Source organism: Sarcophilus harrisii, chromosome 5 (genome assembly GCF_902635505.1).
Source record: "Sarcophilus harrisii chromosome 5, mSarHar1.11, whole genome shotgun sequence".
Taxonomy (NCBI): domain Eukaryota; kingdom Metazoa; phylum Chordata; class Mammalia; order Dasyuromorphia; family Dasyuridae; genus Sarcophilus; species Sarcophilus harrisii.
This window is the reverse complement of record NC_045430.1, coordinates 31,507,525-31,535,010: the sequence shown is the minus strand read 5'-3', so window position 1 is coordinate 31,535,010 and position 27,486 is coordinate 31,507,525. Positions and strand designations below refer to the sequence as shown.

At 33.0% G+C, this 27,486-nt stretch overlaps 2 long non-coding RNA genes across 2 annotated transcripts in view; both read left to right on the top strand.

Annotated features, from left to right (window-relative positions):
• LOC116419297 overlaps positions 1 to 14,437 on the top strand; it is a 30,220-nt gene extending 15,783 nt beyond the window's left edge. Inside the window, exons 4-7 of the long non-coding RNA XR_004229565.1 lie at positions 3,971 to 4,026; positions 4,117 to 4,312; positions 9,953 to 10,080; positions 14,399 to 14,437. This is a non-coding gene — a long non-coding RNA (uncharacterized LOC116419297). The remainder of the gene's footprint in view (positions 1 to 3,970; positions 4,027 to 4,116; positions 4,313 to 9,952; positions 10,081 to 14,398) is intronic.
• A 2,967-nt stretch (positions 14,438 to 17,404) lies between these two features.
• Positions 17,405 to 22,615, top strand: LOC116419281. The gene is made up of 3 exons (XR_004229544.1): positions 17,405 to 17,655; positions 19,076 to 19,215; positions 19,991 to 22,615. It is a non-coding gene; the product is annotated as an uncharacterized LOC116419281 (long non-coding RNA).
• The last annotated feature ends 4,871 nt before the right edge of the window (positions 22,616 to 27,486 follow it).

Below are 27,486 nucleotides of genomic sequence, written 5' to 3'. Positions count from 1 at the left end.
TATTTTACTAGATTTAGAGATTAGATTTAGATTTCAGTTTTTGTAGTGGTCATAATGTTAGAAAATGAATCGAAGGTCAAATTATACATTGAACATGTGGGAAAGAGGGAGTTAGGTTCCTATGACCATCAAAGTTTGTAATCTTTGACTAGAGATGGCTTATTTCTAACTTAGTTTAGCCTCCTACTCTATAGACTAATTTTCTGACATGCTCCCAGGTGAATCCCTAATCTTTGACTCTTTTCCTGCTTCCTTTTTCTCATTAGAATTTAACCTGTCTTTCCTTTTGCTTGTTTTTTTATTCCCAGAATTTAACATTTTGTCTGACATATACATTTTACACACACACACATACACACACACACACACACACACACACACAATATCTGCTTAATAAGTTTTTTCTAAGCTACATAATCTTGTGATACTGGGATTGATTATAGTTTTTATTGTTGTATGATTTGTAAAGTTTGTGTTTATAATTTCTTTAAAAGAAAAACTCATTTCAATGTGTCATCTATATTCTTATATTCTTTTTATAATGAGATATATTTATACAATGTTCTTTTTCAGAGGATTCCATGAGGTTTGCACTACCCTTTGGGAGCATAATAATTATAGTATTATATATTATATATTATTATATTATAATATGTTATTATATTATCTATTATGATATTATTATGATCTAATTATGATATTATTATTATATTATAATATTATATATGTTATATATACAAACCTTGAATTTTAAAGGCAGACAAATGAATTTGTAAAGGCAACAGAATGCACAGAAATCTTCAATCCATAAAAATAGGATGAACAAAGACCAATGAAGGGCCTGATAGACATCAGTTTTTCCACAAATTTGCAGCATTTTTTCCCCTTTATTGTGAATACAGATTGTCAGCATGAAAGTGAAAATAATTAATCACACAAATGCTGGAAGTTGCAAAAGTTAAAGTATGTGAATGTTGAGTATTGAGGACCATGCCTAAGTGTGAAGGGGCAGGTTGGTTGTCCAAAAGTCCCCACAGCTGTGAATCATAACAACCCTGAAGGAACTGCAAATCAGCCTTTACTGACACAGATGTTGCTTGTGGTTTGGGTATGAAATAAACTTGAGGCAAGAAGGAAGAGAAGAGAGGTGAGAGAATGCAACTGCCTCTCAGTCTCCTTGTATCATCATCATCCTCTCACATGAAGGGATCCATTCTACTGGTCTGAGTTGGATTCCCAGCAGGTGGCTCCCATAACATCCAGCAGCCACTAGCAAGTTGCTCCCCTAACAGTTGAGGGTTAAATATACATATTACATATTGTCATAATCCGATTTAGTTTATATGGTGTTTTGAAATATTTTTCCAAACTTTTTCTATTCTTTTAGTTTTAAAATATTAACTTTTTTTTTGTAACACAGATCCAAATATTTTCAAACCTGTTGATTTTGTCTCCAATATTCGGTTTGATAAAATATACCCTCCATAGTTGATCAAAAATCTCATTGCATTTATTACAGCTCTTAATTTTAAATGTTTAAATTAATATGGACAACTAGATGGGAGAATGGGTAGAGCAAGTGGCCCTGGAATAAGAAGAGACCTGAGCTTTAATGTGACCTCAGACTCTTAACATATATTAGCTGTGTGACGCTGGGCAAGTCTCTTAAACACAATTGCCTCACCATGAGGTATAAATCTAAGACCTAACTTTTCATTGCTTGCCTAAAGAAATTCTAAGCATCATAGAAATTTTATTCTCTGACTATTCCTTGTACTTTCCAACCTCCAAGACTTCAAAATTTCTTCATCCTGAAATGTCTTTCTCAACCAATTACCTGTTGACCCTGTAAATTATAGATTAATGTTTGAATTAAGGCTTAGTTCAAATGTTACTTAGTTCAATGAAATCTTCCTTTATCTCATTTCTGTCTCTTTTCCTTTGTGGAAATAGGCTCTCTCTCTCTTTTGATGTCCATTAATGCCATATTTTTCACAGTTATTGGTGAAAGAATCTTATAAATCCTTCCAAGCAGAACATCTTTTTATCTCCTATTGAATATAATAGAATAACTTACACATAAAAGTATGAGTTGAATGATTCCCTCCCACCCCCGCCCTGCCCAAGTCAATGGTTTGGATTAGTAATGGACTATATGTAATTAATAGTAAATAATATTTATATAGCACTTATCCTATGGTAGACACAGTACTAATCACAATACAATTGCTACTTCATTTGATTCATATAACAGCCTGAAGCAGTTAAGTACTGTTATCATTACCATTTTACAGAAGAGGAAACTGAAGCAAATAGTTATTAAGTGACTTGGCTTGCAGGATCACACAGCTAGTAAGTGTCTGAGGCAGAAATTGAACTTGGATCTCTGTGACTGCAGCTTTGATGCACTAACCATTATTTTTTTTGATATATCCATCTCCTTTCTTTTTTTCTTTTGGTAGATAGTTTGAGGTTTATGATTTATCTTTATTTTGTAAACATTGGGTTCCAATTTTGTTGCTTTAATTCTAATTCTAATAATAACAGACTTGGTTACATTTCTGACTGCTTGCAGTAAGGAGGCGTTAGGATGGCATATGATAGGCAGTGACTTAGGGCACTACAAAGGACAGAAGAGATATGATAGCAGTGATCAAAGTATCTAGGGAGGACTTTGCATGTGGGCAAGATGGACATTTTGCAGGAAATAGGGAATGATATAGTAGATTGCAAAAATTAAAAATCAATGATACAGTTATGAGAGAGGAGCAAATCTGTTGAAGGAGATGAAATGGCACAGAATTATTTGAACAAGTAGAGAGCTCAGCTTACTTGGTAAGTGTAAACCCATTTTATCATGCAAGGTTAGGGTGAAGGAGATAAGAACAGACGGCATCTAAGTGATAGGAGATGTGGAAGAGGAGAGATGAGAGAGCTCACACCAAATAGCTTCATTTTTTTTTCAATAAAATATGAAGCAAGTTTGGGGGAGGAGGAAACAATGGAAGGTTTGAGAGAGGATGAAAAGGTATTGGAAGAGCTGTGGTGGAGAGTGGGATAATGAATTGATAAGGGAGGTGAAGTAGGATTATCTGGAAGCAGTGAGGTTACAGTTAAGGTTATATAACAAAAACTTGTGGTGTTCCCATTTGGAAAGGTTGCATGATTTTTTAAATTTCTAATTAATTTTCATGTACTTAAAATATTTCTTTGAATAGTGCGCCAATAGTTTTTCAAAACTGCCAAAGAGGTCACTATGACACATTGACTTTAAAAACAAACAATACAAATAAAATATCCATCATTAGACTGGACCTTTGCAACTTTTCCTAGAACCAGATAATTTTTAGAGAATAAATCCCAAGTGCATATATACAACACAAAAAAGTTGAAACAATATAATACAGTTTGCATTTTAAGCATTTTTTTCAGTAGTATAATGAAAGTATTCAGGATCTTGTGTGAACTGAAGTTATTATAACATGTAATTTTCAGTTTGGTGGCATTTTGTTGGCAGGAGACTTTGATTTCTTCCTGCTGAAGGTGTCAAGAAGAATGAGTGAACCCACCAAGTAGACCTAGAAAAAGGGAGCCTGATACAAACAGATTTCCCCAGTCTTGAGACATATATCAAGGTGTTTCCCTACCTTTTAGTTTTAACCAAAAAAGTAATGCAGACTAAATTTTATTGTTCCAAAACACATAAAGAATCTAAAACCAATGAGTTTAACTTTCTTTATGATGAGTAATTTACACTAAAAAATTCTAAAGCCTAGTATTTTTCAACAATATGATGAAGTGTTAGTGTATCAGTTTTTGGTAAACAAAATAGCCCAAAAGAATTTATTTTCTATATAATGATCAGATTAAAGACATCACCACAGCAAACCTCAAAAGAAATATGAACTATTAAATGTTATTGATACACATTATTCTTTTCTTTTTTTTTTTTTTTTTTTTTTTTTGGCAGAAACTCTCAAAATTCGACTTAATCAAAATAAGTGCTGCTCAGAAAAAAAAAAATCAGTAAGCTATTTGAAGACTTTCCACTCATATAATTTTGTGCCTTGAAATGATAGAAGTGTTCATGTGCTCTTTTATTTGTTTTTAATATAGGAGATGAAAAGAGTAGCACTGTTAATACAGAAGATAGAGCTTTTCTTGGAGACAATCAGTTAGATAGTGAAAAAGAAGATATGACAGATTCCTAAGTCTACATCTCAAGCCAGTTCTCTCTTCATCCTATCATTCCTCGCCTGCCTACTTTTCAAAGTCTCCCCTTATGAAGTCTACTCTTCTGGACATTCTAAAGGTAATTATATTTGCTAAATGATTCTAAGGATCTAGACATGGAAATCCCTAAAAGTCACATCACAAGAAAATTCAGGGAAATTTACACATTGAAGATAAAATGTTGATGTGTACAGACAATTCATGTGTGAAATCTCAGAAAGAAGAATTAGAAAGTAGGGAGGAAGGACAATTAGAAGATTCTGAACATGAAATGACAGAGGAAGAAATGAGAAAGAGGAGGAAGAGGAGGAGGAAGAAGCAATGTAGATACAGAAGATGAAGTAGAAAGTCAAGATGAAAAAGATTTTGAAAATAAGGAAAAAGAGGATTTGAATAATCATTAGAGTATCTTATGTTCATACTATGAAATATGATAGGAATAAAGTTAAACATAAAACAAGTAAAGAAGAGCAAGTAACAAAGTTCTAAAACTCAGTTCTGTTCTTATAGGTAAATTAAAACAAGAATATGGGGAAAATATTTTAGGCCATGGTAATTTTCATTTAATTTAAAACCAAGTTTTTGTCACATTTTTTATTTGTCATATAAAATTAATGAAAATGGAATTATTAATCATAAGCTAAAATATTTTTCCAGTTATTATAGAATTATAAGAAGACAAAGAACTTTTAAAGGTTCAAATAGGATGTATATCTGTGCTTATTTGAAATGTATATTACCATCTCTAATGTTCTATTTTTAGAACAATCAGAAAAAAAGATCCCAGAGTAATTTTGCCAATTTGACCCTGAAAAGGAAATTTTTAATTTGTGACCAATTTTGAGCTCATCTCTCTTTGTTATTGATATGGAGATCATTTCTTTAAAGTATTACTAACATATAACAGAGGAAGTTAAATCATAACTTGAATAATAATCTTATTGTAATTCTGAATTTTTTAGTCTTTTTAAATATAGATCTGGTTTGAAAAACTTTTTTGAAAATTTTCTGTTACATGCAGTAAATATTAATGCACATTGCTTTGTGATCTCATGTAGAAGTGGGGAAAAAGTAGGCATCTCAAAGTTCAAAGTATCATTTCCTAATTCTTCATTATATAGTTGTCATATTTTAATATTTTACTTCAACATTTTATCACACATTTATAAAACATATAGCATGTGCAATTTTTTTTATTATATGGAACTTAGAAACAAAGACGACTCAGTTCCATCCATCACGTACTTATAATTTAATTGGAGCTATAAGCATCCACAAAATAATTTTCTCATAGCTATTTAAAAATCAATTAAAAATTGAGTGTTATTAATCTATTTGAAATATTTAGAATTTTAATGTAATGGTTTTTAGTCATCTCCCAGAGTTCTTTCTCTGGGCGTAGCTGGTTCAGTTCATTACTGCTCCATTAGAAATGATTTGGTTGATCTCGTTGCTGAGGATGGCCTGGTCCATCAGAACTGGTCATCATACAGTATTGTTGTTGAAGTATATAATGATCTCCTGGTCCTGCTCATTTCACTCAGCATCAGTTCGTGTAAGTCTCTCCAGGCCTTTCTGAAATTATCCTGTTGGTCATTTCTTACAGAACAGTAATATTCCATAATATTCATATACCACAATTTATTCAGCCATTCTCCAACTGATGGACATCCATTCAGTTTCCAGTTTTTAGCCACTACAAAAAGGGCTGCCACAAACATTCGAGGCACTATAGTAATATATTAAAATGTCTTTTAGGAAAGCTTTTTGTGATCATTATGGAATACTAATTCAAATAGAGGTACATTATAGGCAAAAAGAGGTAGTTTCAGTAGGGTGTAAGGTAATAAAATAAAGTGGAGTGATTGTGGAAGTAGGAAAGGTTCAATAATAACTTGTTTATTTTAGAAAAAAGATTCAGCAGTATGTAGTAATTTATTTGGTTGCAGATAGCAAAGAAAATGACAGATTTTAAGGTTAAAGATAATGGAAAAATGTAGATATAAATAGAAATGGGAAAGTTGGAAAGGGTTAGGAGACTTACATGATTTACAGACTAAGATAACTTTTTAATGTGTTATCAAGAAACATTTTAATGGAGCTACCTCAGAGATTGTTTGAATATTAGTAACTTGAGAGTAATGTCAAATCATTTCCATATCTTCTGGCAAAAAAGGATTAGAAATATGGGTCACACTAGAATCTCTTTTGTAATTGTAGCCAGAGTTGAAGGGATTAAACAAGTCATGATGTAGGGGTGGAAAGAAAAATAGTATGAAGAGAAAATTTACAGGGATGATAAATAACAAATCAGATAAAGATAAATCAGAGATAAGTCAAGGACTAGAGAGAAAAGTTTTAGGGTGTGGATAGGATTTTTGGGCTATTTGAGAAGACATTTTCAGTAAACTAGCAGGGGAGATAATCCAGATTTCATGGAAATAAATCCAGAGTCCAGAGACTCAGATTTATATTGGAACCAAAGGCAGAGGCATGAAGTGTGAATACAAGAAAAGGGCAATGAGTATGCTTATAGAGAATGGAGACTGTTTTTCCTAGGTACCACCAGATAGATAAAAATTCATGATCCACAAGAGATTTGTAAGCTATCATATGTTTTAAAGACATCAAGCATGAGGACAAGAAATGATATGAAAAGAAAAAGCATAGTCTTAAGATTCTCTTCTCTTCTAGAGAAGGTGATAATTGTACTGAATACTGGACTGGTAACAATGAATTGTTCAGTACAATAGGTATGGGTGTTGTAATAAAGCTAAAATTTTCTATTGATATTGATATTGATATTTTGAGAAATGCCACTGAGAAGCTTACATAAAGCTAAGTCCTTTTTATACAGTTTACACATTTTTGTGTTTGGATGTGTTTTATGTGTGTGTGTGTTTATGAATTAAATATTTCACATATATCTACATGTATATTTTATACATTTATATGAATATAAATATGTGCATATATGTACATATATGTGTATGTATATATAAATATAATGATAGATAAATATCATAAACCTAGATCAATTTACATTGTGCAAAGCTTTATTATTGTTCAATAATTTCAGTCATGTCTGAGTCTAAATAATATGTGGGGGTAAAACTAAAACAGAAAGACTCTTTAGAAGTTTTTGTTTTATTTTACTTTGCTTTTATTAAACTATAGGCAAGTTACTTAAGGTGACTGTGCCTATTTCCTAATCTGTAAAATGAAAAGATTAGACTAAGGTGTTCATCTCTCAATTTATGATCCTCTCCCTGATGTTATAAAGCTGGACTGAGGTGATAGCCATGAGATAGGAGTGGAAAGAAAAATAGTATGAAGGGAAAATTTACAGGATGATAAATAACAAATCAGATAAAGACAAATCAGAGATAAGTCAAGGACTAGAGAGAAAAGTTTTAGGGTGTGGGTAGGACTTTTGGGCTATTTGAGAAGACATTTTCAGTAAACTAGCAGGGAGATAATCCAGATTTCATGGAAATAAAGAAAAGCCAACCTCAGAGTCCAGAGAACATGAATTTAAATATCATATGTGACTTTGTGATCCTGGACAAGCCTTGTAACCTATTGGTGCCTTCTGCCATTCCTTAAAACTCTTATTGTTGCAAATTCTAAGAAGCAAACAAGGTGCAGGGCCTATTAACCAAATGAGATGGGCTATTTATTCCTTTTTATGAAACAGAAACACACTGGAAAAAGGAAAAGTTGTAAACCTTGAAAGGAAGTTGAAAAAGGGGCAAGTCATTTAGCTGGCATATAATCTTGAGTAACAAATAGCACTCACAGAGCATAAGAAAATAATTTATTACACAGGTTGCATTTCCAGAATGTCTCAACCAAACATTCAGAAGCCAAGAAGATTAAATCCTAAATACAAGTTCATTTTATACATTAACACTTGGATAATTATAGTACATATAATTGTAAGCAAAGAGGTTTTTCATGTTCATTTTATTTCACAAAATTGCTGAAAATAAAAGCTGCTTATCTACGTCTTTGAAGTTATAGTAAAATACTATATAGCATCTGTATCTTAAACTATGTTGTGTTCAGTATTGTATTATACATCATTTGACAGACTCTTGTTAAGTATATTATTTCTGCACACAAATTATTTCTATAAGGTTTCTAGTTCTCCATCCTCATTTATTTCCTTTATTATTCACTTATTAATTCTTTACCATTCATTCAGAAAGTAGTAGTATTAAACATCTATTATGTTTAAAATATTGTGCTTGCCCCCAGAGCTTCAGACATCAGTACTATACAGTATCTAGTTTGAAAGTGATTATAATCTAGTTTAAAAAAAAAAAAAAGGTAATGCAGGAACTCAAATAATTGTTGCTTTAATAAGAATTGACTAGAGGAAGTACCAAAGAAAATGCAGACTGGAGGAGGAAAAGTTCTCTCCTGACTTTGTAGGATCAGCATGATTCTAGTCAGGATATATTTGAGCTAGAACCTGCAAAACTTTTTGGCCTGGTATTTAAGGCTCTTTACAATGTGACAGTATCCTGCCTTTTCACACTTAAATTATATTATTCCCTCTTACACAGACTAAGCTCTCCAGTGAAACTGGATTGTTCTCTGTCCTTCAAAACATTCTCTGTACTTTCCTACTTCTGCCTTATGCCTGTAATGCTCACCCATCCCCTCTGTATTCAACCTTAATCAAATGCAATTCCTTTATAGGGCCTACTCTGTTCTCTGTGATTGATGATGAATGGCCTTAACATGAAACTTTACGTCCAACTTTCTGTTGCTTCCCTATTGCTCTCACAGTTTGTTGTATATCATAATTATCTATATGTGTATCCTCTATTCTAATTGTATGAGAACAAACTATGGCCTATCTAAATTATGTATTCTATTGCAATCTTTAATGGAAAGCATTTAATGGTTTTTGATTGAACTTGAATAGGTAAGAAGTTATCACTGCGAGTTATCAAAGGTCAGGCTAGAGGCTATCATTTCAGTGGCAGAGGAAAGTCTCCAAATCATCATGAATTTTCCAGGACTGTAATTTATCTTTGTTATGGTTTAAATAAGGTTTTATGTATTAATAAGGAACTGCTTTTTAGAGCACTAGTTCTAAGAGGAGAAAAAGCATTTCCTATTCCAACCAGTCAATTTACAAAGTAACTTTTGAGATTCAATTTACTTTGCAAGTTAGGGACTGCCTATATTTCATCCATTTAACCAACATTTTAAATGCAACTTTGTTTTCTAATCACTTTAATTGAGATCATTTATGTTTTGTAGGCAAAGGCATTTAGATATTTCACCAATTTAATTATACAGATCTAGGATTAAAGTAAGACAGGCACAAAACATCATCATGATATGTTTTGTTTTTAAATAAATTTACTTATCATTTAAATTTCTGCTTATATCATGGCAAGGTAATTTTCCAAAAATATTATAGCTTAATCAGAAATCACTTGGGAAATATTCTATAATGATGTAATATTAATGAAGAGTTGACAATGAATATACATCTTTTAAAATAATGATGAAATTAATTTGTATTTTTTAACAAAATATTGTCAAGATTTGAGTTGTAACCTCAAAAACTCTTTTTAGATTTTTTTCATTTCTGTGACTGAACATAATTTAAGACAGTGAGCCAAGCATAATATTTTTAAATGCATCATATTTAAATGATAAAGAGTTTGACACGATTATTCTGTTCCTTCCTCTAAAGTTAAACATTTATGGAAAACAAAAATGAAGAAATTCAGAGAACATGAAGAAGGAGATGTTGCTTCCCAAGAAGAATGGAAGCAAACACATTCTGATATGGATAAACAAATGGATAAGTTTAAAAAAGAGGTAATCTTTAATACTGGAAAATATAAACTATCTTATCTTTAAATATTTCTTTTGAAACAATTATAAACATAGTAGGTCCTTGGACACCAGAAACCATGGGAAGATATAAATACTCCATGCTCAGAAAGTAAGTCTTTCTTTCTAAGGCCTAGTCACATAAATCTTACTGCTCTAAGGGACTCAGTAGACAAGTTTGTGATGAAATCAAAGTAGCAATCCCTAGTTTGAAATAGAAAGCATAAGGCACATGTGAAGACATCATAATGAAATTATCTTTGCCAAAAGATGTCTTTATTTATGAGAATAGGTGACAGACAAAATGAAATAAAATAGACACCACGAGTCTGGTAAATATGAAATCAATTTGGGACAGCAAGATATAGAATGTTAGCAAGGAAAGGGGTAAAAGGAAAAGGCAAGTACCACAGTGGAACTCTTGGAATAGATCAAAAGGAGGCAGGGGAGGAGATCATTGATTAGGAAGCTATGTATGTAGGTATTGTCCTTCATTCTCAAAGAAGTCCAAAAGTACATCACTATGTTGAGTCAAATGTTTCTGACTGTAATTGAACAGATTAATAGTCTGCCTCAGCTCAGATACAAATAGTTCATATGAACATTTGGGATGGTTTCTCCAACTTTGTACATCTCACACACATTTCTTCTGGGCTACTTCAATTCTGCTTTGTTCCTAGAGTATAGTACCTTTCCTATTGAGGGCATGCCATGCTGGGTGGTCCTGTGCCAGTGTCTCCCATGCCATATAATTGATTCTAAAGTGCTTAAAAGTGTCCTTGTGTTGCTTTTTATGACCACTTTGTGAGATTTGTATGAGTTCTACATTCTTTAGTAAGTGTACATTTAGCATTTGAATAATATGTCCATTCTAAAGGAATTGGAGAAAGTTTGAGAAAGGACCTCAGGCACCTGTTATCTTATTCTCTGTGATCCTCATAATTTTCAAGACATTTGAAATTGAAGCAATTCTTTGGCAAAGAATTTAGCACACTAAAAGAGTTAGCTATAATAATGAGGAAGATACCATGAAACATGGGGGAGGGGCGAGAAGAAAGTTACTCTGATATGGAGCATTGTGGGTTGAAAAGAGATTTTAGGAGAGACCATGAGGGCATCCTTTATAGGGGAAATTTAACCTTAAGGGTTTGACAACCTAACTTGACTTTCTGATTGGTTACAGTAAAGTTGGATTTGCAAAGACCTCCATCAGGAAGTGCATCCCATCAGTGTGATCTTTCTAATTTGCATCAAGGAATATTATAATCAGGCTTTCTCTATTTTTCCTGGATCTCATCGCTTAGGGACAGTACATCTCCAAGAAAATTTTGGGCTCCAGTGACTTTGAATATAGACATTTTCTCTCTTTTCACATTATAGAATTGATATCAAATAAAATATGCAGGTATATATGTGTATATAATAAATACACACACTTAGGCATATACATACATACATACATACGCACATTGTGTGTGTTACACTATATTGATAAACTTAAATATTTAAAAGCATTGTCAAGTAGGAGAAATATTAGATCTGATTTGCTCATGAATGAAAGTTGTAAAGACACAAATTTAATTTTGATGAGAAGAAAAAACTTTCTGACAGAGGGATCCCTAAGGGAAATAGATGAGATCAAAACCCCATTTTAGAACCATAGAGCCCCTTCCAACACTCTGCGTCTATAAACTTAAAAATGAAAAATAACTCCCAAAAGGATGCTTAATAAGCAGAAACAATTTGAAGAGAGTAACAGTTCAATACTAATATTAAAAAAAACCCTTCACAATGTACTACAGATTTAAAAGTTAAGGATTTATTCCATAAAGATAAGACTTAAGTTGATTTAAGAGAGGGAAGAACTCTCATACTTAGATTTTCATTTCATTCTACCAATAGGTGGCTTAAAACCATTCTAGAGCAGTATTTCCTGTACAATATTTTTCTATTTTAGGAAAGGAAAATTTTTTTCTTCCTGCTTAGAGAATAATAAATTAGTGAGTACATCTAAATCTACTGCTTATTTTCTTTTTAAAGATTGTTGTATTTTATGATATTGAGACATTTCCTCCAACTCTGATACCTTACACCACCACAAGTTGGGGGAAAGTCCTAAAGAGCTTTTGAAAAGCATAAGTGCTCAAATGAGATAACATGTAAACACCATTTGTGCTATGTAAGTTTTAACTAGTTAGTAGAAATATAGATATGAATTTTGAAACTCCCCCCTTGTTAGAAAATGCTAAAGTGCTCATTTTGGAAACTTAATTTTTCAGACTGTCTTATTACCATAGTTAAGGCAAACTTGATGGGCCCAGACTACCTTGATTAGCATCTTTGAAATATGATAACTCCCTGTTTGGTTGAGCCCTGATGGGAACAAAGTTTTCCTAGAATCTCTTTAGGACAGTTTCAATTGCTCAATGCACACCTTTTACTTCCCCAACTCTTTTGTGGTATTTCCCCCTTTCCCCTGAGAAATCCCAAGTTTATATTTACCATATAAAAGATGTGCTTATGATACAGATTTTTTGCCAACTACTTTTTAGGACTAAGCATGCTATGAGGTATTCTTTCCCTTCCCATATCATCTTTTAATGATGTCTTTCTCCTTACTGTACCTAACTCTGGTTAGACTGCTTAACTCCTCTATGGTATACGCATAGCTTTTGGCATATTCCTTTAATGGCATCTTCCAAATACATTTCTTTACTATGTTGCTTTTCTGAATCTTATTTCCATTTACTCTTCTTGGTGGCTCTTCATTTTTTCTGTAAACTCTTCTAATAAATGTACTCTTTGGCAGAGTGAATGTCCTTGTGAATTTTTCACATGTGCAAACTAGGAATTGCTATTTTGACCCCTTTATTATTCTTTTTTAATAATGACAATTGACTCCTTAAAAACATTTTATTTTACTATCATTAATTTGCTGTCCTGCAGTTCTTATCAATATAACAACATTTATTGAGGTAGTGCTGTTTAGAACTCAGTCATGTCATGTTTTTTTATTTATCACTTAGTTCAGTCAGTCATCTTAACTCAAGGAACTACAGGAAAATAGGTAGAAATTCTCCTAAGATTGTTGGTTTATATTGTTGAGCACTCAGGGAGCAGGAAAAAGGTAACTACATAACAAAATCTCTGGTAAATGTAGTATATATTCCATGGGTGCTATTACCCCAGAGTTTTGTAGATGAGAAGCACATTGGGGTTTTTTGGGCACTGTAATTGCACATCTCATCATGATGACATTCAAATTAGCCTAATTATCTTTCTTTCTTGGTAAAGTATCACCATAGAATCAGTGTTCTTTTTTTTTTTTACTTACTCCACCCACAGCCTTATCTCCTTATATCCCTTCTCTCTTATCTTATCTTTTTTCCCTAGTATTTCTGTACTCCCTTCTATCCTGCTCCCCCCCCCCCCCTTTTCCTTTCCTTTTTCTCCTCCTATTTCTTTATAAGGTTAGATGGATTTCTACACTCAAATGAATGATTAATTTTTCTCTCTAGAGCCAAAACTGATGAGATCAAGTTTCAGACAGTGCTCAGCCCCCTCCCTTGCTTCCCTTGATTGTAATAGGTCTTTTGCATCTCTTCATGTGATCTCATTTGTCCTATTATACCTCCTCTTTCCTCTTATCACAGTTCAGCTCTTTTCCACCCATTAATGTCTTTTTTTCTGATACCATCACATCAGCATCCATTCACAACTACACCCTTTTTCAATATGATGCCCCTTTCTAATTGTTCCAATAATAGATACAATTCTCAAGAGTTACAGATATCATTTTCCCATTTAGGGATATAAACAGTTTAACTTTCAAATATATATATTTTCCCTGTTTATTTACCTTTCTAGGCTTCTCTTCAGTATTGTGTTTGTAGATCAAATTTTCTGTTCAGTTAGGCTTTTTTCAATAGAAATGATTAGAAGTCTCTTACTTTATTAAAGATACATCACCTCCTATGAAAAATGATGCTGAGTCTTGCTGGGTAGTTAATTCTTGGTTGCAACCCTAGGTCCTTTGCATTCCAGAATATTCCAAGGCCTTCTCTCCTTTATCGTAGATGCAGGGGTAATCCTGCTTCTACACTTGTATTGTAGATCATGGGTAATCCTGACTGTTGCTCTTTGATATTTGAATTGTTTTTCTCTGGCAGCTTGCAGTATTTTTTCCTTGAGATTGTAGGTCTGGAATTTTGCAACAATGTTCCTTGGGGTTTTTCTTGTGGGATTTCTTTATGAAGATGATTGATGGATTTTTCAATAAGTATTTCCCTCTCTGATTTTTTAGAATATCAGAGCAGTTTTCCTTGATGATGTCTTGAAGAATGCTATCCAGGCTCTTTTTTTGGTCATGGCTTATTAGGTAGGTCAATAATTTTTAAATTGTCTCTTCTGGATCTATTTTCCATGTTAGCTGTTTTTCCAATGAAGTATTTCATAATTTCTTTCATGTTTTTTATTCCTTTTAGTTTGTTTGACTGATTTTTGCTGTGACATAGAATCATAAACTTCCCTTTGCTCCATTCTGGTTTTTAATGTGTGATTTTCTTTAGTTAACTTTTCTATTTCTTTTTCCATTAATTCCGATTTTGAAGATACTGTTTTCTTCAATGGATTTTTTTTTTTTTTTTTTTTTTTTTTTTTTTTTTTTTTTTTTTTTTTTTTTTTTTTTTTTTTTTTTTTTGCATTTGGAAAATTGTATTTTTTAGGGAGTTGTTCTCGTGGTCAATTTTTTTTCCCTTCATTTTCTAGTTATTGACTCTGTCTTGCATGCTTCTCATTTCTTTTCTCATTTTTATTTTACCTTTCTTATTTGCCTTTTATAATCTTTTATGAGCATTTCCACAAAGCCTCTTTTGGCTTGAAACTAATTCATATCACTCTTTGAGATTTCCTCTATGGACATTTTTCCTCTAAGTTGGCCCTCCCTGTTACCATAGTAGCTTCCTATGGTCAAGGTTCTTTTCTGTGTCTTGCTCACATTCTTTCCTTTTCTTTTGGTATTTTTTCTTTTTCTAACTCTTATGGTTTAGCACAGCTTCTGGGGCAAAAGGGGCACTTTCTCAAGCTTCCTGTGTACCTTTGAGTAAAGGGGCCTCTTGTATTTGCAGGGGGGTAGCTTTGCTTATTCTTTTCAGGAAACACCCTCTTTCCCCAGAGTTTCCCTTCTGAGCTGGAACTGGAGACTGCTTCTCTACTAAACCAGGACTGAGACTCTTGAGTTGCTGATTTGCTGGTAAGACCCACTCACTGTCTAAGATGGACTGAATACCCTTTTCACCCCAGTGAGACTGATCTTTATTGAGGTTTTTCCAATATATTTTGAACTGGAGAGTGGTTTCATTCCATCAGACTCTGTTCAGAGGCATGATTTCATGTGATTTTCAAGGGAAACTGGGAAAAGTTCCTTTTCTTTACTCTGCCCTCTTGCCTCCACTCCCAGAAGTGTTAAAATGATTTAAAAAAAAAAGAATCTCTTTTCCCCCCAAATTCTTTTTAAAATCTATTTTTGGTTTAGACCTAACATAACTTATGAAGTATTTCTAGATATTCATCTATTATGAATTTTCTTGGTATCTGCTCACTATGCTAGGAGTTGAGAAGGAAGAAAAAAAAAACATGACAAAATGAGAAAATCTAGAAGAACTAAATGTGAATTATACTAACTTTATATAAAAGCTAGTAATGTAATTTCATGGTTTCTTTATTCAACTTTACCTTTGTTTTGGATTTGTAAATTAGGTATAATCATTTTAGGAAAAATATTTTATAGTTGTAAGATAAGGATAATGATACATTTTATTACAACTGATTTACAAATAATTTAATATTAGTATTTAAGTTGTGAAAGACCTTTCTTTTACTTGTATAATTTGCTAAACTGATATTTTATAGAAATAGATTGAAGACCATATTCCACAGATGGAAGAAATATCTTCAAAAAATATATGGATTGCATCAATGATTAGAAATTTTCATGAAGAGTTATCTTCTATGAAAAGCTTGCAAAAGAAAAATGTCATGCTGGAAAGGGATAAAAGACAATTGGAAGAAGAATCAGTTAATCTTCAGCATCATTTATAAATTCCTAAACTAGAACACAGACATGTAGAACAATGCAGACTGGAGATTAAATCGCAAGCAAGGCAGGAGTTTGAAGAACAAATAGAAAAAGTCTATCTATTGTTGCATGTTACTTTTTTAATTTTTATGCTTTTAAAATATTTTCATGTAAATGAAATTTAGGATTTGTTTCCCTATTCTAAATCCACAATTCTTTTATAAAAAATTTCCCCCTCTGCCTTCTTATCAGTTTCTATAAGTTTGGTCTCACCATTAAAAAAAAAAAAAAGTAATAGCTTTTTGATGTGAATTCTGAAACCAGCTTATTCTTCCCCCTTGTCAGAAAATGCTCAAACACTCATGCTGGAACTTAGTTTCCCAGACTGTCTTATTATAGGTAAGGCAACCATAATATGTCTAGATTGCCCTGATTAACATTTTTAAGATACTTGTAATGAGAATCCAACCTCTTCCAGAGAATCCAATATACTTCTTAGTACGTTGAAGGCACTTTCAATATCTCAGTATATATCCTTGTTCCTGTCTTTCTTTGCCTTCCTCCCCTGAGATAGTGTGAATTCACCACCGTTATATTTCCCCTGTAAAAAATGTGCTTATGATGAAGATTTTTGATGAATCTTTTCCAGGACTAAGTTCGCTTAGAGGTAATCTGTACCTCTTAGCATCTTCCCTCTAATTGCTCCTTACTCCTGTTTAATTGTGAGTTCCAAAAGAGAACTCATGTTTTCCATTGTTAATGCACATAATAAAAAGCATCTTTGTAAACTGTGATGGATGTCTTGTCATATTTGTTCCATGTCATGAACTGAATCTTTATTTTGACATTTTCATATGATACTCATTTTACAACTTGTTGCTTTCCCAAATTTCTATATGCCACTCCTGGTGCCTATTTTACCTTGTCACTTTTGAAATCAGGGTGAAAATAACAATATATGCTATCAAATTTTTTAAAATAATTGGCACAATATTAAAAAAATTGAAGGGTGAGTTTTTTTTTTAATTCAACAAATAATGTTATTTGTAAGAAGACATTCCCAGAGGATTCCACAGTTACTTTTTTAAAAGAACTATTATTTTTTATAATGATCTAATATATTAGAATTAGGATATAAACTAGTGAATTAAGATCCAATAGAAAGTTTTTTAATTCAAATTTATTCAGCCTTGATCATAAGTCTTTTCAAAGTTAGAATCTAATTTTTTTAGGAATTCAGAATTGCTTTCTTAATTACTGACTGAAATTAAAATAAAAGCTAACAGAATATGAAAACAAACCTTATAATTTTCAGGAAAGATTCAGGGATTTTTTTGGTTAACTTTGTTCTTTGTTTTCCATTTGTTTAGAAAGAAGCACCCAGCCCAGCTTACAACAAATAAAAGAAAATAACAACAACAAAAGGATCATTGAATTCAAGAACTGGAAGCTGAAGTCTCCAAAATGAAAATCTCACATAAAAAGTATAAAGCAGAGCTAAAATGCAGACACCTTCTTTTTCCTCAAGAATATGGGTATACTAAATGCAAACAGGAAGAAAACAGTAATTAAAGTTGGATTACTTTTATAGTTTTCCATTTGGAACATAAGCTTAATGAACATATCTATGACCTCACTGAGAAATGGGGGTTAATTCTAAAGATTATACTTTTATAAATATTGATTTTTAAAAATATTAACTAGATACAAAGAAACATACTGGAAAAATGGTACCCTGACTACAGAGTTAGAAAATCTGGCTTTAAATTTTGCCTTTCATGCTTACAACTATATGACCTTGGACAAGTCACTTAATTTCTTGGTTCTTTAGTTTCCTCATCTTTAAAATCAAGCTATTTGATTAGGTGGCTTCTAAGATCTCTTTTAGTCCACAATCCAATGAAAATTATTTATTTTTTATTCTTATTTAAATGCCATATTATTTCTTTTTATAATTTGTATAGTTTAGTCCTTACAGGATGAAATTAGATATCTTGAACATTAAAATAACATTATCATTTCACCAAATGACAAGACTAAAAGGCTTAAAATGTTTGGGGAAATGTATAATAAGACCATAACAATACACACCACATTGTTAGTACTCTGCTCCTAATAGTGCCAACCAGGACTGTAGGACTCTGGGCCTTCTTAGTGAGATACAGAAAATTAAAACATGACCCTCAATTCCTGCTGTTCCACCCTCTGAATTTTTTATGCAGATTAAAAGCTCATTGATGAAATGGTTGAAAAAGAAAAGAGAGTTATTACATGTATATATTACATGGGGATTTAGATTACAGTATTGTATAGCCAAAAGATACTCTCAATTAAAAAAAAAAAAAGGGAGGATGGGTAAATCTTTGTGATAATGATGGTTTTTTATGGTTTGTATTCATTTGAAAGCCTCAGGACTTTTTTTGTTTGTTTGGCTTCAACTGAAACATCGCCTTTGTTTTTGGCCTGAGTGATTTGGATGCCACCTGATATCCTTGAAGCAACTCTAATAAATTTCATATGAATTTATAGAACAACATGCTTTTAATGGCTTCTTTAAAATCAGATTAGAAAGGAATCCGAGATTTGAAAATATCTTTTGTGGTTTGTTTTGCTTTGAGTTTCTCCAGACCATTCTGAAAAAAGAAAAGTGTTCTTCATTCAATTTCTTTATATCATTTGTATAGTTCAATTATGTAAAAAGTTTTATAACCTGAGTACTTTGTTTTCGGAGTGAAGAAACTAGTCAAGGACTAGTCACAGTTATAATGACATTAACAAAAAACACCAACCATTGGAAAAAATGCTAATAACTAATCAGCTTTGAAATGTTAACAGAACTAGGGAAAAACTAGCTATTCCAGACTGCTGAATAAAAAACTAAAGAGTAAAACTTTTAATCAACAGATTTACTACAAGTCCCTTTCTGGAGCCACCGTCATGATGAGATTCTTGATACTTCTATGGTCACTCCTAGAAAAAATTCAATACATTTTCCTGAAAAAGCAGTATCTTTGGAAAATGGCAGGGAGGACTGCTTTGCAAAGGTTAGTCATTGGGGTGTCCAGAACCTGTGTGATGCGATGCTGATTTAAGTTTGTAGCACCTGGCCTGTACACAATAGCACGACAGCTTATTAGAGGTTGTCTTGTCTGTCAAAGGACGAATAGGGCGGCCCAATGACAAGTCCGAAAAGAAGGAAGGTCCCCTGGTATCAGGCCTTTTCAATGTATACAGGTGGACTTCACCGAACTGCCATCTGTGGGGCATCTCAAATACCTGTTGGTCGTAGTGGACCATCTGACCTCATGAGTGGAGGCCTTTCTCCTTGCCCGGGCAACAGCCTCAGAGGTTGTAAAAATACTTCTTGAACACATCATTCCGAGGTATGGGTTGGTGGAACGAATAGATTCAGACCAAGGCACTCATTTCACGATTAGAGTCCTCCCATCTATAGCCCAAGCTCTAGAAATACCCTGGGATTTGCATACCCCATGGCATCCACCCTCATTAGGCAAAGTAGAAAGCATGAATCAGGAAATTAAATGGCAGCTAACTATATTGGCCTAGAGACACAATTGCCCTGGATTAAGTGCCTTCTCCTTGCCTTGCTAAGGATTAGAACAAAACCTCAAAAGGATGTGGGATGATCACCCTGTGAGTAATTATGTGGTCACCCTTATCCTAGGGAAACGCAAAACAACTCCTTAGACCCAATATTTGAGACTAAGGATTTGTTTTTGAGAAAATATGTTATGTCTTTATTACAATATTTAAAGACTTTACAATTGAAAGGGATTATTGCTCAGACTTCTCCCTTAGGTTTTGCAGTACACAAGTTCCAGCCTGGAGACTGGGTCCTGGTTCGGACGTGCAAGGAGGACAAGCTGATCCCGGCCTGGGAAAGACCGTTCCAGATCCTCCTGACATCAGGCACAGCAGTGCTACACAGGAAAGAGGGTGGACTCAGCATCCCAGAATTAAAGGACCGGTGAACACTCCAAGGGTGTGGACTCCCAAACTGAATCCAGAGAACAAGCTGAGACAAATGTTAAAAAGGACCTGATGAATTGTGCATGTAAAATCTTACTAGCAGTATTGATCTGGCGTACTATACTAGGGCTTTTTCTAACAGTGTTAGATATTATTTTCTGTTGGACAGTGTTACTTGACTCAGAAATCTGACTTATTGTTCGGTAGAATGGGGGCCAAACAAAACACACACAGAAGGGGATTGTGTCTTCTATCCCTATGTATAACACTACCCCTTGTTGGAACAATCCCTAATCCTTTACTAAAGGATGGCAACAGCTTCCAGAACTCGATTCAGGTTATTGCTGATACCTCACACGATGGCCCTGAGTACCTGTCCCTTTATTTACAGCCTGGATATTGAGTAATAGATCAATTGTACATGATGGTACAGGATTTTGGTCAGATAAGGAGGAATATCAGTGGAAACTAACTAATGCTGTCCCAGGAAGGGCATTGTTTAAATCAAACAGGCACAGGGCCTTGGATGGGAGAAAGTAAATGTGAATGGACTTTTACCCACCGGCCAGAGAAGGTAGATATTATAGATTGTAGTAAATATGAAAATAGATGGAATAAAACAAATATTGTTTGTGATGATGGGTCAGTGATTAAATGTACTCATCAACATGCAGTAGAGGGTAGTGAAGAATGCTTGAAGGAATTTAGAAAGAAACCAACTTGTCAAACACCCCGAGATTTATGGAGATGTTTAAGGTTAAATAGTACAAAGCCAGGTACTACTAGTACTATAATGGGATGGAAGCTGGGGGTATAGGACACCAATATATATAACATGTTAAATACACTAATTAGATTACAAGCAGTTCTGGAGATAACAACTAACCAGACTACTCAGGCTCTTGATTTGCTAGCTGATCAAGCCACTCAAACACAAGAAGCTGTTTTACAGCATCAACTAGTTTTAGATTATTTGCTAGCAGAGGAAGGAGGGGTCTGTGGAAAATTAAACTTGTCCACTTGTTGCATGCAAATTGATGATAATGGGCAGGTGGTAAAAGAAATTACAAAAGGCATTCACAGAATAGTTCGTGTGCCTGTACAAGTGTGGAAATCCCCTTTTTCTAATAGTTGGTGGTCCTGGGTTGATGGTACCTGTGGAAACAACTTTTATGGTATGGACTAATTGCAATCAGTGGTATTATATTGTTACCATTATGTTTACCCTGTATAATTACATTAATAACCAGAATAGTCCAACGATCCCTACCAAAATTGCATCCAGAGGATGCTATTAAAATGATGATTCTCCAGAAAAGAGGCCAGAGGGTGCTAGAAGGAGATAATTCTGACAGTGAACTTGATAAACAATGTGTAAGCCTATTAACTGACTTTGAGCAATGTGTAAGTTCTTCATAGAAAATATGATAAAAATCACTTACATATTATAAGGGAGGAGTTGTTTGGAGTAGAGATAAAGTGAAGAACTTTCAAGAATGTTTAAATTCCTTTTCTGTATTTTAGTTTCTCTGGGTCTCTGTGACCTGCATAAGTATATTGCCTGATATATGGTTCCTCTCGGAACCAGGGAATCTGCTGTTTTGGGCATGAATTAAGGGGGGAGGGCACCTATCTCTTGATGTTCCCCCAATCTATGATGTAATCCTTTGTAACTAAAACCTATAAAAACTGTATATCTTCTCCGAGTTCTTTAGCCCTTCTACCATGAGCTCTCTCTCTTTCCCTCCTCACGGTACAATTGCTCATTCTCGTGAGAATTAATTAAACAAACAACTTTTCTGCTTTTTACTTCAAGAGGTCTCTGAATGGTCATTTTTGGATAGGATTTTCTATCCCTCACAAGTTTCAATTGCAACAGAAAATGTAGGAGCTGTTTTCATATAATACTTTCTGTCCATCCTTCAGTTTTTGTATTATATTTGTTTCCAGACATTTTATTTTCTCTATTGCCCACTATAAGTTGTTGGTCATTTTGTATTTAGACTATCTGTTGCTTAATTATTAATATTTGCAATTGATTGTCTTAAAGTGTAGATTACTAAATTGATTTTCTTTTGAAAGAAAAATGGTATATTGTCAAAAATGGTAATAAAAATGGTAAGATTTACTTAGAGTGGAAGCCATGTTTATTGCAAACATGAGACATGAGGCATATTGCTAATAAAGTTCATATGCCTTTTTGCATATAATTAATAATGATAAGTGCTTGATTCTGTTAATAGCATTATATTTGTGGAGGTCACAAAATTTGATTTATTAGCCATATATATTTGATTTTTATATATTTTCTACACATATATTTGGGGTAACAAAAATTACTCTGGCAAAAAGGGATTGCATTGGAAAAAATATTAGATCAATATATTTTCTGTAAACTACTAATAGTCAAACTAAACTAATGTCTTAAGTTTCTTAATAATTTCTGTGGATGTCTGCAAGATTTATAAAAATTTCTTGAATCTTGTGTATTATTTGTAGTTCCTTAGTCCTCATTTATTTCATTCTTCTTAGTATTTTAATGTTATTTCAGATGCAGGAAGAGTTGGAAATCTCTATAGCTAAAATTGATATGTTCAAATGGTTCATAAGTGAAATGTCATAGTGTTATTCTATACCTGATTTGCAAATATGTAAAGACCTCCATTCAGGTGCTGTTCCAGGGCCATTTCCCTCTTGTTCATCACCTCAAAATGACGATGGATTCTTCTATATAGGGATTCTTTACTTTCCAGATATCCAGAGTGATGCCCCAGTGAGCATATTCACACGCTTTCTAGGGACATAGCTTCAAAGTCAAAAAGAAAGATTCAACTCTAACTCAATCAGATGAATAAGGATCTTATTGTAGATTTAAATGCAAGTATGGCTCACATTTCCTCAAATGGGCAAATAAAATAATTGACATGGTTAATTTTGTTGTAAGACCCAAAGTAATAATGTACATAATTAGGAAATAGATCTCAATAGGAGCATAAGCAAACAGACTACCATGTACATTAGTATAATCACAGCTTATAAACCAACTTTTACTACAGAGGGTCAAATAAACATATTATGTGAACACTTAATTTTTCTTAATAAAATATTATAATTTAATATAACAGTGAATTGCTTCAAAATCAACATTGATCTGAAATGTATTCATACCGACTGACATTTAAATTTTGCAAAATATTTTGCACATATTAATGTATGGTTAAGTGACTTCCAGGAAAATTTGAATTCAAGTCTTCTCTACAAAACATATTGTCCATGAAATCACATGGGCAAATCAATAACTGCAAAATTCTCAGGAAAATCTTTAGTCTTAAGACTCAGTTGGACTAATGACCATTTTCTTTTTTTTTTTTCCCTGAGGCAATTGGGGCTAAGTGACTTGCCCAGGGTCACACAGCTAAAAAGTGTTTAGTGTCTGAGACCAGATTTGAACTCAGGTCCTCCTGACTTAAGAGTTGGTGCTTTATCTACTGCACCAACTAGCTGCCCCCAATGACCATTTCTCGCAGTTACTGCTAAGCTTCAAGCTACATCTTGTGAGCTTCTCCAATAGGATCTACAAGAATGCCAAATCTGAATCAAGATCCAGTTTCCAGGGCAACTCAAGAATTCTTAGGGAGTTTAAAGAAAAATTACATGGCTTAAATAAAGGAAGAAATAATGTATATTTGTGAATTGAGCTTTGAGAAATAATTCATTTAGACCCCTACTCTATTTTGATCCATAGTAATCAATTTAATGAAATCATATCTTCCATAAAAAAAGAGATAAGAAAAAGGTTTTACATTGTAGGAGAAGATATGGAGGATGGGGAAGTGGGTGAATCTTACTCTCATCAGAGTTGGTTCAATGGGGAAATAGCTTACATTTTTAATATTGATATGAAAATCTATTTTATCCTGCAGGAAAATAGGAGGGGAATGGAATATGTAAAAGGGGGGAGGATGATAAAAGAGGGAAGGAATATTGAGAGCTGGAGTGATCAATGGCAAAACATTTTTAGGATGGACAGGGTGAAAGAGAAAAAATGAAGGGAAATACAGTTAATAATAGTAATTTTTAAAAGACTTTGAAGCAAGTTTCTGTGATGAGGCCTCATTTCTCAAACATAGAAGGAACCGAGTCAAATTTATAAAAAATATGAGCCTTGTCCCAATTGATAAATGATCAAAAGCATATGATCTATACTAAAATTCATGCATATACTTTGACCTAACAATACCACTACTAGGCATGAATACCAAAAGAGATTTCAAAAAAAGGAAAACGACCTATATATACAAATACTTTTGTATATTTCTTCTTCTCAGAGCAAAAAATTAGAAATTGAGGGAAAGCCAATCAATTGGGCAATGACTGAAAAAATTGTGATATGTAATTATGATGAAATATTGTTTTAAGGAAAATGATAAGCAGGATAGAGTATCTTGTAGAGTAAAAACCTGGAAAGTCTTCCATCAACTCAAGCAAAGAGAAATATATTGTTACAAAGTAATAGTAATGTTCTAGGACATCCAGCCATAAAAGGCTTTGCTGTTCTTAGGAGTACAATGATCCAATGACTACTCTGAAAAACTTAGAATGAAAAATCCTTCCTCCACTTAGAGGAGAAACTGATTTCTTAACATAGGTTGAAGCAAACTTTATTTCTCTTCCTCTCCATCTCCTCCTCCCTCTCCCTACCCCCCTCTCCTTTTTTTTTTTTCATTTGGGTGGGAGATCTATTTTCTTTCACAACATGACTTTTGTAGAAATGTTCTCCATAACTTTACATATGGTTTCTTAATGGGGTTGGGATGCAGATAAGGGAGACAACCTAGTCTCAAAATTTTAAAAACAAATGTAAAAATGTTTTAAATTAAACTGGAGGAAACTACTGCAGAAGTTTTTTTTTTTTTTTAAAGAAATAACTAATTCAAAATTTTAAGAATAACTATTAACTGATCAAAAAATTTGAACAAGTTGCTCTGATAAAAAAAAATACCCAAGCAAGTGTCATGATAAATGTTCCAAGTTCTTAGTTATTTGAGAAATGCAAATTAAAACAGCTCTGAGGTATACCTCATGACCTATTTGATTGGCAAAAAGAAAAAAAAAAAAGCTGAAAGGAAAACTCTTGAAAACCCTGGAATTTTGCAAGTCAGCATAACTTAGTAAAATGTAAGCCCACCCTGCAATTTTGCTTGAAAGAAATCACATTTTACTTTAGTTTGCTTCACTGCATCTTGGGGAACCAGTTGCATAAAAAGCTGCTTTGACTGATAGATGCATCTTTACCTACTGAGGAGTCACTGACCTTTTGTAGACTTTGCCAATTTTAGCAAAGCTTAAGAAATTGATCATGCTCAAAATCATAAGCCTCAGTCTTTCTTTATTGAAAATGGTTATTACAAAAATAATACATTTTTGGCCATAGAAAATGTGAGGATTTATTTGGCTGGTTTATGCATATTTGGTTGATTTTGTTTTTCTTTCAAATGGGGGAAGTGATGGAAGAGAAAATTAATGCTTATTAATAGAAAAACAAAATGAAAATTAAGAAATGTTTTGCTAATATATAAATTGTATAAATTGCTCTCCTGGTTCTGTTCATTTTATTTTGCATCAATTGATAGTCTTTTCACACTTTTCATTCTCTTCTAGAGTTGCAATTATCACTTCATTTTCAGACAGAATAAAGGTGTTCACTGAAAATCACAATATTCAAATCATTAAGTCAATTGACAAGCATTTCTTGGTCACCTACAATATTTCAGGTCAGTATGCTAGATGATAGAGACCCAAACACAAGAGTTGGAGCAAGGTTTAAAGATCAGAGTCCAGAGGGATAACTAAAAAAAGACTACACAACTCAGTTCATGTCAGCTATTTTTGCAGCCCTCTTTAAATTTTCCCTTTGTAATAATCCAAATATTCATTGGTTTCTTGTCCTACCAAAAGCCAATTAAGGGGCACCTAGGTGTTTGCAGTAAAAAGAACACCTACCCTGAAGTCAGGAGGACCTGAGTTCAAATTTGATCTCAGACACTTGACACTTCCTAGCTGTGTTACCCTGGGGAAGTCACTTGACCCCACTTGCCTCAGCAAAAAAGAAAAAAAAGTCAGTGAAAAATTTTTAGGGACACACTTAAAACCAAAACTGAAAATCTCCAAAGCATGATTGATGAAAACATTCATCACCTTGTTCTACATTTACATATTTCTTAATGCTGCCTAGGCATTCATCATTATGTAAAGTGGACTTTATATAATGGTGATACAATACTCCTTCCTAACAGTGTATCTGAAATTAAGTTTGTTAGCAAAAGTTTGTTGTGTTTTCATTATTATGATTATTAAGTAATATATAAGAAGCACTAATCAATATTTTAAGGAATACTTGATAATTATTGAGGTAACATCAGGTCCATAGCCTTAGAAAATCAGAAAGATCTGAGTTGAAATCCAAACTCATATATTCTTTAGCAATGAGAACTGGAAAAGTCACCAAAACTCTCAGTATTAGTTTATCTGTAAAATGGGGATAACACATCCCTCAGCATCACTTTGCTATAAGGATTAAATATTTACACATGCAAAATACTTTGATATATTTTAAATATTATTAAGAGGAATATCTTCAGCAAGATCTTCTTGGTTTACTGACATTTATGAACTGTATTGTTCTTTTCCCTGTTATTGAATAGTAATAAAAATTATAAAATAACAATTCAATTATTTGAAGAATTAACAAGACAAAAAGAAATTAACATAATATCATCTTGTTTCTATTATGTGACATTGAGTAATTTTCAAGAAAAAAATATGTAGCAGAAATGGGATTTCCCAGTATAATTATTTCCTGAAATAAGGGGAAATTTCCTCTGTGCCTAGAAGATGATCTTTCATGAGTTTCTGTTACTTAAAAAAAGGAATCATAAAGTTATACTCAATTTTTTGAGGTTACAAAATTTGTTTTTATATTGCATTTATATATTGCATATATATTGCATTTATATTTTATATTTTATATTGCAACTGTTTATTAGCTATTCTGACAGAGCTGCCCAATTCTCATTTTAATATTGTAGCAACAACTTTGTCCACTTAAAAGCTGTAGACAAATAAAAACAACCAGAATGCAACTTGTCTTGAAGTCTATTCAGTATTTGCAACTTTTGCTTTTAATAAACCATAGTTTACAAAATCAAGATTTACAAAGTCAAGGCAAAAGCCTTGTTAAACATCACTAGAGTTTATAAAACCCCCAAATCCCAACTTTTGGGATAAGAATTCATTATTTGACAAAAACTGCTGGGGAAACTGGA